Raw genomic sequence first — 15,377 nt, forward strand, 5'->3', positions numbered from 1 at the left:
AGAGACCCGGTCTTTGTGACCACCTCAACGGGGAGTAGGTTTGCGAGAACCGAACCTCGGTAAAACAAATCCGCGTGTCACACCTCTTATTTGCTTACGATTTGTTTTGCACCCTCTCTCACGGACTCAATTATATTTCTAACACTAACCCGGCTTGTATTGTGATTATTTTTGAGAATTTCAGTTTCGCCCTATTCACCCCCCCCCCTCTAGGCGACTTTCAATACCTCATGAGTGCAAATGTTTGCAAATACAAGGATGTCTTCTGCCTTCATACCTCTAAGGATATGAAGTCGCATCGTACCCCTCCTCGGACAACGTACGATGCTAAATGTACCAATACGGTCGGACCATAAGATCACGACAAAACTTCAAAATGCAAGATGGATGATGCAATGTGCATGACATGCCAACAACACGTCACTATAGTTAACATGCTTCATAATAGAAACTTCAACTTCCTCAAAGACATGAGTCAACTACATATATCATTCTCAAATCATCAATACTTTCGATCAAATAAAACCTCATCATAGAATTCCATGTTTAACACATGCAATACTTATGAATACTCAATGATAGGGAATAAGATACAAATCAAGCGATAGCAAACCACCACTGCATTTTACTTGCCTTCGTCGAGAATTCGGAATGACACTAGGTATGTTCCGGAGCCCCATCACCTGTTGTGGGAATTAAACTTTGTACAAACATTCACATAGCATTTGCTAATAATCAACACCGCTCCTACGCACAACCCCAACACTAACGTGAACAACCACTCCTCCCTACCACCCGCCAACAGCAGCAGTGCTGCATGTTAATTTATATCTTTAAAATTACTACAACAGTGCTATCAAACAAAATATCTGGAAGCATCTACACAAAATATGCTACGACTTCAGTATTTGATGGATAATTAAATTTTTCCATCTATAAGTTCTAAAACATCCGACAAGATAACCGACTGAATCTGTTTCAGACAGCAGCATAATTAACTTCAAAGTTCGATATCTCCCAAACTACTTATCCAAAAATTATGAAATTTTGCTGACAGTAAGTACTTTTATCCCTCTACAAAATTCTCCATAGTTGGAAGAGCCAATTCGGCCATTTACTAGATAAAACTCACCAGTGAACAGACCTGCTCGGTTTGCTAGGCAAATGGATACAGCCACCGTAAAACAAACATAACTGGAGTTCCAAAATTCATATGAATACACTCTTTATCAATATGGAAAGCTTATGAAATTATCTACAACTTCTCTCACTAAATAAAAGTTTAATTCTGTTGATAGAATTGCCTAAATCTTAGGAGAACAGATTCTGCACAGAATTATGAGACTGAAAAACTGTTATAATCAAACTTCAATTACTCTCTGATCTGATGTCCGATTGAGGTGTTCTTTGCGTCCATAGAAAGATATACAAATTATATACGACTCATAGATAGACTTTTTTTTGAGGCCACTAAGACCACAGAAAACTGGCATGAACAGAAACTGTCGAATCTGCCACTCTGCAGGGACTAATTTCGAGATCAAAATATAATCTCCCATCTAATTCAACCAAGGAAGGCTAATTGCAGGGCCTAAAACTCATCCAAAACAAGGGAAAGCATTAATCAAGTGGAGAAAAGAGAGAGAGGAAATGAAATCCAACCAATTTTTGGAGAGGAACGACGATGATTGGCGACATTATGCCCTCATCTCCCCTCTCTTCTCTCCCTTGTTCTTCCTCTCTTCTCTTGGGGCAAGGCACAAAAGGGTGATGGCTGCTAGGGGTGGGAGGATGTGGCTTCTAGGGTTAGGGAGGTATAAATAGTAGAAAACTTCCACAATCCTAATATCCGATGGCTCAAATCAACCAGCACTCGAAAAGACTCATCCGGACTCCAAACAAGGCAAACTAGTAATTGATCGGAATCATCTCGATGAGATCTATACATCTATAGCCTCTGATCATCCATAGGACACACCATATTTGGATTATGCACATAGTTTACTTTTTAGGGCATTACACAAAGTCTCCCATGCCACATCTTGAAAGTCGACTCCATGGCTCATTGAAAGTTATCCAGTGCTTCACCCTGTCTCTGAACTCCGTAAAGCAGATGTTGGCTAGTTTGGTGTTGGCTTTTACATGGCTTTTCTTGTTGCTGTGAAGGTCTGAGACGTTTACTTTTATCAATTTGGGTGGTTTGTAATATTCAAGGAATCATATAGTTCTTGATTATCCTTGCTATTTTATTTAGGGATATCGCTAATCCTTACAATCCTTTTCTGGACTATGCTAAATATGGTCCTAGACTGGTAGGACTTCTTACTTTTGAGCATGTATGTTTTGACTCTGTGCTCAAGCTAAATTGCTAATATAGTTATTTTTTCACACTGTTATGACCAGGATGGGAAAAGGCAGGAACCAGAGAGCAATATACCGCTTGCATCTATTGAAGATATGCAATATGTTGTTACAAATAGATGTTCTTAATGAGGTAATATGTTAAAGTAAATTAACAATGTTGATAATTAATAGATGCAGTTTCACCAACTTTTTGTTGTATCATGTAACTGTCAGGTCTTTTCAGCTTTTGAATTTGTACAAAAGATTGCTATTTTGAGAAGAATGGCTTTCAAGCATTGATCCAGTATCAAGGTAAAAACCAACTTGTTAAGGCACAAAATTTAACTGTCCATGCATGGCATGTGACTCATGTCTCTCAAATTCTCTTATGTTTTTTGGTAGACATGCAAACTACATTTGCCACAAAAGAAGCATTAGAAGGGCACAACATCTATGAAGGTGTCTACTACAAAGTACACCTCACATTTTCACGCCATACTGAGCTTAATGTTAAGGTAATGTTCTAGTAGTTCCTTCATATGATCAAATTTACTACTATAGTATGTGGTGCTTTGTCATGCTAGAAAGTAGATATGAATACAATTTTTTGAGTGAACTATGTTAGACAAATTTTAGGCTGACTCGGTTGGGTCCTTTGGCCCAATGGCTATAGGCGCGACACATATTGCATATTTGGTAGTATGATTAGAGATAGGCTATGATATGCGACTCTTCTTCTCAATGCAATGGTAAGCGGCTCTCCTGCATATTCTACAAAAAAGAGCTAGGCTAGGATATCCTTGATTGGTACTATTTCTCAAAACTAATCCTAGGAATCCTTGCCTATATATGTGAGTATTATGCATCTCTGATCAATCTATTCATTCAAGAATCAATCTTGCCTTACAAACTGTAAAGATTAAATGTGACAATGCTGGATCTGTTGATGATTTGCTCATTTATTGACCACATGATCTTTTTTCAGGTTAACAATGAGCAATGAAGAGATTATACCAAGGGGAATGTCACTCTAAGCAGTGATCAACCTTTGTTTCTTGGCCTCAACCAATACCAAACATTGGTGTTGCCATTCTACCAGCACAAGGTAGTGTTTCTTCTACAGCCACCAATTCAGTAATACAACCGAGAATCCATTAGTTGCTCTACTCTTCTACAACCACGACATAACTGGAGGAGGTAACGCCAGCACCAGTGCAAACAGCTAGATCCAAGTTCTCCACCAGCAACAAGCCATAGAAGAAGCCTGGAAACGACTTCAGTGTGACTGAGGGCTTCTACCATCATCAGGGCGGAGTCACTATATGATCTACTGCAATCACAGAAGTCGAGCTTCCGCGGACCGTCGCAACGCACGGGCCGCCTTTAAGCGTGAAGGATTCTTCTGTGCAAGGTAGTTTGTTAGGGCCGATATGTTATTCATTAGGCACGTGTTTTTCATAGATCTTTTCAGAATTTAGAATTAGATGATCAAACTAGGTATTTGCCAGCATAGCCCTATGCTTATATCTGTAGTCCTCGCCGGCATATCTCTATTTATACTCCTTTAAAGAGAGAGTTTCTTCGTGAATTTTAGTTTGTCTTTCTTCTCTGTTGCTCTAATTTGTTAGTTTGTTTTTGTCGTACGCGATCGTTGGTTGCAAAATTCGGTGAGTAATTTGAGATCTTTCCTTTTCTAATTGTCATTTATTGAGTTGTTAGCGTATATCATATCACATGTTGTCCTACTCTCATGAGAAGAAAAGAAACTCCTTTCTATTGCTTTCTCTGAGTTGAAGAGAACAATGGATTCTTTTATGTTCCATCACGAATCTATATGTGCACTATTGTCCTGTTTGGTTACTGGCATCCTTGGCGCCTGGCTCGCGCAGGCCTGCATTAGTGGAAACGAACGAATATTACTTCTCCACGCGTATAGACCAACGAAGATAAAAAAGCCTATTTTGCATCTGTGCGTACAAGCGCGGATGCTACGGTGCAGTTAAAAAACATGCACACAAGGATGGTCAACGTATACACAGGACCAGGTCGCGGGTGTTCGGCCAATCAATCACGCAGTATGTGTATGGGAGCCAAAAAAAACCCATCAATGATGTCAGAGCTGATTGGCTCAGTAGAAGTCATTTTAACCGTTTCTGACAACCGAAAACCAGCATTAGGTAGCCCATTTTTTTCTTATTTTTTTAACGCTGGTGACAGTCATTTGTTAGCTACTATTTGCATTCCTGTCGTTGTATACACTATATGTTTTTTGCATAGTGCACTTGCATCTGTCTCTATTTCAATCTCTGTTTCACCATCTTCTTTTCATGCTTCTCTGGATGTACCTTTGAACATAAAGATAAACGAACATATGAGCACTAATATTTTATCGAATATTTTATATACCATTGCAACGCACGAGCACCTAACTATCATATATAGAAGTCTGCATGATACTGATGGTTACAATACAGTGATGAAGTAGCTAGATTAAAATAACAAAATTTATGTATGTCTATGATCACAATTGGATTACGAAACATTTTCTTATACCACACATTTGTACGTAAATTATAGTGATACTAGGTAAGTGCCCGTGCGTTGCAACGAGAACATATTACTACAATAACTTATGTATAAATGTGTTACACTGTTATGAGAATGTTTCATAATTAATTTATGATCCTAGCTATACATAAACTTTGTTATTTTAATATAGCTATTTTACCACTACATTGAAATCATCGGTACCATGTAGATTTATATATGTGATAGTACAATGCTCGTGCGTTGTGATGATAGAAGTTTGAACAATTCCATCATTTGCTACAACAACACGTTGAAAATTTTCTTCTCTGATAGTAGTTCAGACAGAATCACAACATTTTATCCAAGAAATAGAAATAATAAAAAGTGTTAATCCGACACAAGGAGAACATAGTGATCTAAAGTCATAGAAAGTTGTTTTGACTTCAATAGCACAACAATAGAACAATATGGATTCCATATTTCAAGTAAACATCGAAAAGTATGAATAAAAACTATTGTGAAGAAATCGTAATAACTATATTGTATTAAAAAGCACATCACATATATGCCTTTGTACATAACAGCGTTAGCAGCTTAGCTGCACAACCGCCACCTTGAGATGATGAGCTACCAACGCCTCTAGATTGGCCAGAGACTGTGTATCCAACTTTGACTCCATAAGACTGCAAATTTGACAAAAAGATGCATAAGGTCATACTCATATGGCGGAAACAAGATACATACTGTAAACAAGCAAGATTTTTTGGGGGAAGGACAAGGTTCCTGATGGGCAAACAACATCCTCACTATCAAGGAATTGCTCATTTCCAGAAAAATGCTTCCTCTACACATCCATGGACACTAACAAGTACAAATCTATCTTCCTCGATCTTTTTCTGCACCAATAACATTCCACAAATTTATATTACAAAGTTTATCCAATTATCCCATTTCAGAAAAAGCTACTTCTCTGCCATCCATCATATAAATTAAGACCACAACTCTACAAGGTCTAAAGGTCTTAATTAACAAGTTTCAAGAGATCACACGGACAAACATAAAGGTACATGAGTATGTGCTTTTATCTCAGCAAAATTAATGGTTAATACATTTTCAAAAGGACAAACATAAATGATAGTTAAAGCAATATCGAATGGGCTCAGTATATTTTCATTAAGTAGAGCAAAACTAATGGTTTTGGAGTAAAAAGTACCTCATTAGATATATCGGAAAAAACTAACCGTAGTGAAAGCATGCCAAACACATGCATCCCTCTCATTAACCACCTGCACATGGTGTGGTATGCATATGTACAACTTCGTCCAATGCAATTCCCTGTTGTTGCATCCTATTCCTGCTAGCCTAGCTACTCTCATGTAGCATGGTGACAGTGAGATCGCGGGCGAAGTAGGACTCATCGACCTTGTCCGGGAAGATCCCGTCCCTGTCCGACGGCGACGTGCACTGCTCTAGGACATAATGTTTGATTTCTAAAATTGTAAGTGATAAATCATGGATCATTAAAAACTAAAGAAAATGAAATTATTCATGTCCACTCCTGCTAACAGAATAAGGAGAGTTTTACTTACACATGGCTTATCCAAAAGGTAGTTTTACATTTATGACGGTCAGAAATTTACAGATTCTTGCAGCTACAAATATGATGACAATAAGGCTACATTAGCTAATTCATAGCCCACCTTACAGTGCCAAAGATTATGAGCTTGGTAGTGACCTGACCATATGGCCCCATCCACAGAACTCGTCTCATGTATGAATAGAACAACCTGAGGAATGCAACTTTAAGTTACACATATAGTAATTGTATTATGAATTGAGCACAAGTTGTTCCAATAAATGTTTTGAACACATATTGACTTTTTTACCTAGTAGATAGGACATAGTTTGAACCATAAAAAATGACACACTAAATAACCTTAAAGCGAGATGACATATATGTCACCCCCCGAATAAGCAAGATGGAACTTTCACTTAGGATGTTCCAACTATTTAGAACATATAAAGCCAACAGAAAAGAACATAATGCTTTCATTGACCTAATTCTAAAAATATTCTAAGATATTGCATGCCCACTGCATCCCCCACAAATGCGATGGGTATAAATAAACGGTCAGGCATACACTGCCTCTTGATAGGTAGTAGTGAAAGGGAATTAGGCTTACACCTAGTTCCTATATAATTTTGGTGGTTGAATTGCCCAACACAAATCTTTGGACTAACTAGTTTGCCCAAGTGTATAGATTACACAGGTGTAAAAGGTTCACACTCAGCCAATAAAAAGACCAAGTTTTGGATTCAACAAAGGAGCAAAGGGGCAACCGAAGGCACCCCTGGTCTGGCGCACCGGACTGTCCGGTGTGCCACCGGACATGTCCGGTGCACCAGGGGGACTCAGACTCAAACTCGCCACCTTCGGGAATTTCCAGGGGCGACTCGGCTATAATTCACCGGACTGTCCGGTGTACACCGGACAGTGTCCGGTGCGCCAAGGGAGGTCGGCCTCAGGAACTCGCCAGCTTCGGGAAACTCCAATGGCTAGTCCGCTAAAATTCACCGGACTGTCCGGTGTGCACCGGACTGTCCGGTGCGACTCCAGTGCAACAGCTATCTCCGCGCCAACGGCTCTCTGCGGTGCAATAAATGCGCGCGCAGCGCGCACAGATGGCAGGCGTGCCCATACTGGCACACCGGACAAGGAACAGTAGATGTCCGGTGTGCACCGGACACCCTGGAGGGCCCACAAGTCAGAAGTTCCAACGGTCAGAATCCAACGGCAGTGATGACGTGGCAGGGGGCACCGGACTGTCCGGTGTGCACCGGACTGTCCGGTGCGCCATCGAGCAGACAGCCTTCCAACGGCCACTTTTGGTGGTTGGGGCTATAAATACCCTAACCACCCCACCATTCATTGCATCCAAGTTTTCCACTTCCCAACTACTACAAGAGCTCTAGCATTCAATTCAAGACACACCAAAGAGATCAAATCCTCTCCAAACTCCACACAACGCCATAGTGATTAGAGAGAGTGATTTGCTTGTGTTCTTTCGAGCTCTTGCGCTTGGATTGCTTTCTTCTTTCTTGATCCTTTCTTTGCAATCAAACTCACTTGTAATTGAGGCAAGAGACCCCAATCGTGTGGTAGTCCTTGCGGGAACTTTGTGTTCCAAGTGATTGAGAAGAGAAAGCTCACTCGATCCGTGGATCGTTTGAGAGAGAGGGAAGGGTTGAAAGAAACCCGGCCTTTGTGGCCTCCTCAACGGGGAGTAGGTTTGCAAGAACCGAACCTCGGTAAAACAAATCTCCGTGTCTCACTTACTTATTCGCTTGGGATTTGTTTTGCGCCCTCTCTTGCGGACTCGTTTCTTATTACTAACGCTAACCCCGGCTTGTAGTTGTGTTTATATTTGTAAATTTCAGTTTCGCCCTATTCACCCCCCCTCTAGGCGACTATCAATTGGTATCAGAGCCCGGTGCTTCATTAGAGCCTAACCGCTCGAAGTGATGTCGGGAGATCACGCCAAGAAGGAGAAGAAGAAGGACTCCTCCAAACGAAAGGAGAAAAAGTCTTCCTCTTCTCACCACAAAGAGAAGAAGGAAAAGTCTTCTTCCCACAAGCCGCATCGGAAAGGCGACAAGCACAAAAGGATGAGGAAGGTGGTCTACTACGAGACCGACACTTCATCATCATCGACCTCCGACTCCGATGCGCCCTCCGTCACTTCTAAGCGCCAAGAGCGCAAGAAGTATAGTAAGATCCCCCTACACTACCCTCGCATTTCCAAACATACACCTTTACTTTCCGTCCCATTAGGCAAACCACCAACTTTTGATGGTGAAGATTACGCTAGGTGGAGCGATTTAATGCGATTTCATCTAACCTCGCTCCACAAAGGTATATGGGATGTTGTTGAGTTTGGTGCACAGGTACCATCGGTAGGGGATGAGAACTATGATGAGGATGAGGTGGCCCAAATCGAGCACTTCAACTCTCAAGCAACAACAATACTCCTCGCCTCTCTAAGTAGAGAGGAGTATAACAAAGTACAAGGGTTGAAGAGCGCCAAGGAGATTTGGGATGTGCTCAAAACCGCGCACGAGGGAGACGAGCTCACCAAGATCACCAAGCGGGAAACGATCGAGGGGGAGCTCGGTCGGTTCCGGCCTCGCAAAGGGGAGGAGCCACAACATATGTATAACCGGCTCAAGACCTTGGTGAATCAAGTGCGCAACCTCGGGAGCGTAAAGTGGGATGACCACGAGATGGTTAAGGTTATTCTAAGATCTCTTATTTTCCTTAACCCTACTCAAGTTCAATTAATCCGTGGTAATCCTAGATATACTAAAATGACCCCCGAGGAAGTTATCGGGAATTTTGTAAGTTTTGAGTGCATGATCGAAGGCTCGAGGAAGATCAACGAGCTTGATGATGCCACCACATCCGAAGCTCAACCCGTTGCATTCAAGGCAACGGAGGAAAAGAAGGAGGAGTCTACACCAAGTAGACAACCAATCGATGCCTCCAAGCTTGACAATGAGGAGATGGCGCTCGTCATCAAGAGTTTCCGCCAAATCCTCAAACAAAGGAGGGGGAAAGACTACAAGTCCCGCTCCAAGAAGGTTTGCTACAAGTGTGGTAAGCCCGGTCACTTTATTGCTAAATGTCCATTATCAAGTGATAGTGACAGGGGCGACGACAAGAAGGGGAGAAGAAAGGAGAAGAAGAGGTACTACAAGAAGAAGGGCGGCGATGCCCATGTTTGTCGGGAGTGGGACTCCGACGAAAGCTCTAGCGACTCCTCCGACGACGAGGACGCCGCCAACATCGCCGTCACCAAGGGACTCCTCTTCCCCAACGTCGGCCACAAGTGCCTCATGGCAAAGGACGGCAAACGGAAGAAGGTTAAATCTAACTCCTCCACTAAATATGAATCTTCTAGTGATGATAATGTTAGTGATGAGGAGGATAACTTGCGTGTCCTTTTTGCCAATCTTAACATGGAGCAAAAAGAAAAATTAAATGAATTGATTAGTGCTATTCATGAAAAGGATGACCTTTTGGACTCCCAAGAGGATTGTCTAATTAAAGAAAACAAGAAACATGTTAAGGTTAAAAATGCTTATGCTCTAGAAGTAGAAAAATGTCAAAAACTATCTAGTGAGCTAAGCACTTGCCGTGAGATGATTGACAACCTTAGAAATGAAAATGCAAGTTTAAATGCTAAGGTTGATTCTCATGTTTGTAATATTTCAATTCCCAATCCTAGAGATAATAATGATGATTTGCTTGCTAGGATTGAAGAATTGAACATTTCTCTTGCTAGCCTTAGAAATGAAAATGAAAAATTGCTTGATAAGGCTAAAGATTTTGATGTTTGCAATACTACTATTTCCGATCTTAGAGATAAGAATGATATTCTACATGCTAAGATTGTTGAACTTAATTCTTGCAAACCCTCTACATCTACCATTGAGCATGTCACTATTTGTGCTAGATGTAGAGATATTGATGTTGATGCTATTCATGATCACATGATCTTAATTAAGAAACAAAATGATCATATAGCTAAACTTGATGCTAAAATTGCCGAGCACAACTTAGAAAATGAGAAATTTAAATTTGCTCGTAGCATGCTTTATAATGGGAGACGCCCTGGCATTAAGGATGGCATTGGCTTCCAAAGGGGAGACAATGTCAAAATTAGTGCCCCTCCTAAAAGATTGTCAAATTTTGTTAAGGGCAAGGCTCCCATGCCTCAGGATAACGAGGGTTACATTTTATACCCTGCCGGTTATCCCGAGGATAAAATTAGGAAAATTCATTCTAGGAAGTCTCACTCTGGCCCTAATCATGCTTTTATGTATAAGGGTGAGACATCTAGTTCTATGCAACCAATCCGTGCTAAGAAGAAAATTCCTAATGCATCAAATGAACATAGCATTTCATTTAAGACTTTTGATGCATCCTATGTGCTTACTAACAAATCCGGCAAGGTAGTTGCCAAGTTTGTTGGGGGCAAACACAAGGGTTCCAGGACTTGTGTTTGGGTACCCAAAGTTCTTGTTTCTAATGCCAAAGGACCCAAAACAGTTTGTGTACCTAAAGTCAAGAACTAAATTTGTTTTGTAGGTTTATGCATCCGGGGGCTCAAGTTGGATACTCGACAGCGGATGCACAAACCACATGACCGGGGAGAAAAGGATGTTCTCCTCATATGAGAAAAACCAAGATCCCCAACGAGCTATCACATTCGGGGATGGAAATCAAGGTTTGGTCAAAGGACTTGGTAAAATTGCTATATCTCCTGACCATTCTATTTCCAATGTTTTTCTTGTTGATTCTTTAGACTACAACTTGCTTTCTGTTTCCCAATTATGTCAAATGGGCTACAACTGTCTCTTTACTGATGTAGGTGTCACTGTCTTTAGAAGAAGTGATGATTCAATAGCATTTAAGGGTGTGTTAGAGGGTCAGCTATACTTAGTAGATTTTGATAGAGCTGAACTCGACACATGCTTAATTGCTAAGACCAACATGGGTTGGCTCTGGCACCGCCGACTAGCCCATGTTGGGATGAAGAATCTTCACAAGCTTCTAAAGGGAGAGCACATTTTAGGATTAACAAATGTTTATTTTGAGAAAGACAGGATTTGTAGCGCATGCCAGGCGGGGAAGCAAGTTGGAGCCCATCATCCACACAAGAACATCATGACGATCGACAGGCCGCTTGAGCTACTCCACATGGATCTATTCGGCCCGATTGCTTACATAAGCATCGGCGGGAGTAAGTATTGTCTTGTAATAGTGGATGATTATTCTCGCTTCACTTGGGTATTCTTTTTACAGGAAAAATCTCAAACCCAAGAGACCTTAAAAGGATTCTTGAGACGGGCTCAAAATGAGTTTGGCTTAAGGATCGAGAAAATAAGAAGCGACAACGGGACGGAGTTCAAGAACTCTCAAATCGAAGGCTTCCTTGAGGAGGAGGGCATCAAGCATGAGTTCTCCTCTCCCTACACGCCACAACAAAATGGTGTAGTGGAGAGGAAGAATCGAACTCTATTGGACATGGCAAGAACCATGCTTGATGAGTACAAGACACCGGACCGGTTTTGGTCCGAAGCGGTCAACACCGCCTGCTACGCCATCAACCGGTTATATCTTCACCGAATCCTCAAGAAGACATCATATGAACTCCTAACCGGTAAAAAGCCCAACATTTCATACTTTAGAGTTTTTGGTAGCAAATGCTTTATTCTTGTTAAAAGAAGTAGAAAATCTAAATTTGCTCCTAAAACTGTAGAAGGCTTTTTGCTTGGTTATGACTCAAACACAAGGGCATATAGGGTCTTTAACAAGTCCACTGGACTAGTTGAAGTCTCATGTGACGTTGTGTTTGATGAAACTAACGGCTCTCAAGTAGAGCAAGTTGATCTTGATGAGATAGGTAATGAAGAGGCTCCATGCATAGCGCTAAGGAACATGTCCATTGGGGATGTGTGTCCTAAGGAATCCGAAGAGCCTCCAAGTGCACAAGATCAACCATCCTCCACCACGCAAGCATCCCCACCAACTCAAAATGAGGATGAGACTCAAGTTGATGAAGGGCAAAATCAAGAAGATGAGCCACCTCAAGATGATGGCAATGATCAAGAGGGAAATGCAAATAATCAAGAAAAGGAGGATGAGGAAGAACCAAGGCCGCCACACCCAAGAGTCCACCAAGCAATCCAACGAGATCACCCCGTCGATACCATTCTCGGCGACATTCATAAGGGGGTAACTACTAGATCTCGGGTTGCTCATTTTTGTGAACATTACTCTTTTGTTTCCTCTATTGAGCCACACAGGGTAGAGGAAGCTCTCCAAGATTCGGATTGGGTGGTGGCGATGCAAGAGGAGCTCAACAACTTCACTAGAAATGAGGTATGGCATTTGGTTCCACGTCCTAACCAAAATGTTGTAGGAACCAAATGGGTCTTCCGCAACAAGCAAGATGAGCATGGTGTGGTGACAAGGAACAAAGCACGACTTGTGGCCAAGGGATACTCCCAAGTCGAAGGTTTGGATTTCGGTGAAACCTATGCACCCGTAGCTAGGCTTGAGTCAATTCGCATATTATTAGCCTATGCTACTTACCATGGCTTTAAGCTTTATCAAATGGACGTGAAAAGTGCCTTCCTCAACGGACCAATCAAGGAAGAGGTCTATGTTGAGCAACCTCCCGGCTTTGAAGACAGTGAGTATCCTAAACATGTCTATAAGCTCTCTAAGGCGCTTTATGGGCTCAAGCAAGCCCCAAGAGCATGGTATGAATGCCTTAGAGATTTCCTTATTGCTAATGGCTTCAAAGTCGGCAAGGCCGATCCTACACTCTTCACTAAAACTCTTGACAATGATTTGTTTGTATGCCAAATTTATGTTGATGATATCATATTTGGGTCTACTAATGAATCTACTTGTGAGGAATTTAGTAGGATCATGACACAGAAATTCGAGATGTCTATGATGGGGGAGTTGAAGTATTTCTTAGGATTCCAAGTAAAGCAACTCCAAGAGGGCACCTTCATTAGCCAAACGAAGTACACTCAAGACATTCTAAACAAGTTTGGGATGAAGGATGCCAAGCCCATCAAGACACCCATGGGAACCAATGGGCATCTCGATCTCGACACGGGAGGTAAGTCTGTGGATCAAAAGGTATACCGGTCGATGATTGGTTCATTGCTTTATTTATGTGCATCTCGACCGGACATTATGCTTTCCGTTTGCATGTGTGCAAGATTCCAATCCGACCCTAAGGAATCCCACCTTACGGCCGTAAAACGAATCTTGAGATATTTGGCTTATACTCCTAAGTTTGGGCTTTGGTACCCTCGGGGATCCACTTTTGATTTGATTGGTTATTCGGATGCCGATTGGGCGGGGTGTAAGATTAATAGGAAGAGCACATCGGGGACTTGCCAGTTCTTGGGAAGATCCTTGTTGTCTTGGGCTTCAAAGAAGCAAAATTCAGTCGCTCTTTCCACCGCCGAAGCCGAGTACATTGCCGCAGGACATTGTTGCGCACAATTGCTTTGGATGAGGCAAACCCTGCGGGACTACGGTTACAAATTAACCAAAGTCCCTTTGCTATGTGATAATGAGAGTGCAATCAAAATGGCCGACAATCCCGTCGAGCATAGCCGCACTAAGCACATAGCCATTCGGTATCATTTTCTTAGGGATCACCAACAAAAGGGAGATATCGAGATTTCTTACATTAACACTAAAGATCAATTAGCCGATATCTTTACCAAGCCTCTTGATGAACAATCTTTTACCAGACTTAGGCATGAGCTCAATATTCTTGATTCTAGAAATTTCTTTTGCTAGCTTGCACACATAGCTCATTTGAATACCTTTGATCATATCTCTTTTATATGTTATGACTAATGTGTTTTCAAGTCTATTTCAAACCAAGTCATAGGTATATTGAAAGGGAATTGGAGTCTTCGGCGAAGACAAAGGCTTCCACTCCGTAACTCATCCTTCGCCATCGCTCCAAGAAAAGGACCTTGTCTTTGGGGGAGAGAGTAAAAGCCCAAAGCAAAAGGACCGGACTTCGTCTTTGGTATAATCTTACCTCATTTACTTATGACCAAAGGGGAAGATAGTACTTCGATGGGCTCTAATGATTCCGTTTTTGGCGATTCATGCCAAAGGGGGAGAAAATATGAGCCCAAAGCAAAAGGACCGCACCACCACCACCAATTTCAAAAAAAAAACTTAGTTTTTCAAAGAGTATTTTCAATTGGTATCCTTTTATGTTCAAGAAGGGGGAGAAAGTAGTATTTCAAAAAAAAAGATATATCAAAACCCTCTTGAACACTAAGAGGTGGATCTCATTTAGGGGGAGTTTTGTTAAGTCAAAGGAAAAGCATTTGAAACAAGGAAAGGAAAGGAAATTTCAAATCTTGAAAATGCTTTGCAAACTCTTATTCATTTACCTTTGACTATTTGCAAAAGACCTTTGAAATGGATTTACAAAAGAATTTGCAAGAACAAAACATGTGGTGCAAATGTGGTCCAAAATGGTAAATAAAAATGAAGAAACAATCCATGCATATCTTGCAAATATTTATATTGGCTTAATTCCAAGCAACCTTTGCACTTATATTATGCAAACTAGTTCAATTATGCACTTCTATATTTGCTTTGGTTTGTGTTGGCATCAATCACCAAAAAGGGGGAGATTGAAAGGGAATTAGGCTTACACCTAGTTCCTATATAATTTTGGTGGTTGAATTGCCCAACACAAATCTTTGGACTAACTAGTTTGCCCAAGTGTATAGATTACACAGGTGTAAAAGGTTCACACTCAGCCAATAAAAAGACCAAGTTTTGGATTCAACAAAGGAGCAAAGGGGCAACCGAAGGCACCCCTGGTCTGACGCACCGGACTGTCCGGTGTGCCACCGGACATGTCCGGTGCACCAGGGGGACT

The 15,377-nt window shown here is 41.4% G+C and overlaps 1 pseudogene; it reads left to right on the plus strand.

Moving 5' to 3' along the window:
• The first annotated feature begins 2,142 nt into the window (after positions 1-2,142).
• On the plus strand, positions 2,143-3,501 carry LOC109941058 (polypyrimidine tract-binding protein homolog 2-like; annotated as a pseudogene).
• The last annotated feature ends 11,876 nt before the right edge of the window (positions 3,502-15,377 follow it).

The sequence above is a fragment of the Zea mays genome, chromosome 7 (genome assembly GCF_902167145.1).
Source record: "Zea mays cultivar B73 chromosome 7, Zm-B73-REFERENCE-NAM-5.0, whole genome shotgun sequence".
In the NCBI taxonomy this organism is placed as follows: domain Eukaryota; kingdom Viridiplantae; phylum Streptophyta; class Magnoliopsida; order Poales; family Poaceae; genus Zea; species Zea mays.